Source organism: Zootoca vivipara, chromosome 3, assembly GCF_965207765.1.
Source record: "Zootoca vivipara chromosome 3, rZooViv2.hap1.1, whole genome shotgun sequence".
Lineage (NCBI taxonomy): Eukaryota > Metazoa > Chordata > Lepidosauria > Squamata > Lacertidae > Zootoca > Zootoca vivipara.
In genome coordinates this window covers 58,278,734-58,279,763 of record NC_142586.1, presented here as the reverse complement: position 1 = coordinate 58,279,763, position 1,030 = coordinate 58,278,734, and positions in this window count along the sequence as shown.

The window sequence follows — 1,030 nt, the reverse complement described above, 5'->3', positions numbered from 1 at the left end:
CATGAGACTTTCATTTGCAGGTCCAACACATGTCATAGAAACATTATTAAAGCTGTATGTTTAAGTCTAAGCTATAAGGATTCTTGGAGGAAAGTCTGACATTCTATTCTACATTTAAAAACCACATACTGAAAGAGTAATATAAGCCAAACTTGAATTCATGTGTCCATTTAAATGTTGAAGACCAGTGTTTTGTCCAATAAATTCTACTGCTTGAAATCATATTACAGTAATTGCTAAGCTCCGAAAGTCACACTGTTGGCACTTGTACTCTGACTGCCATCAGCTATTGAGAGATTCTGGTTACCGTCTTCTCTAGTCCTGCTGCCAGGAATGAATGGCATCTATAAATGCAAAGCGTTGAGGTGTACTGTTGAGCAAACCCTGCTCAGTATCTTAATGGTAATGTGCAAAGTACTGTATTCAGTAGTAAAAAAAAATTCAATTTTTTGTAAGGTGAACTGTGATTTGAAGATTATGGTCTACATTATGACATCACAACAGAGCTCCTCTTTACTGTTCTCCCTTCAGCCCCCCAAACCTGTTCCAGAGAGTTGGGGAACCCTATGGAGCAATTTTTGGGAGCTCAGGGGTGAGGAGAGGGGAGCTCTGTTGCACAAGCAGATGGGTATTATGGATGCAGCCTAATTTATTCTTACCTTGTTAGGTTAATTAACCAAGAAGTCTAGATGCAGCTGTCCAAATTACCGTACTTGTTTTCACAAAATAAATTCTAGGCTTTTGTAATGTACGACCATGCATCTCCTTTATAAAACTGTAGTTTGTATCTAAAAGGGAGATTTATGCTTTCTTAATCTAGTCACAGATCACACAGGATTTTATTTTCATAAGCCCTTGGGTGGAAGCACAGTACCTATTTTAAACAAGCAAGGTCACAAGAACAGAGTTTACAACTAAACATCAGGAATAACTTTTTGACAGTAAGAATTGCTTGACAGAGGAACGAACTCCCTCAGAACATGGTGGGCCCTCCTTCATTGGAAGTTTTTAAGCAGAGGTTGGATGGTGA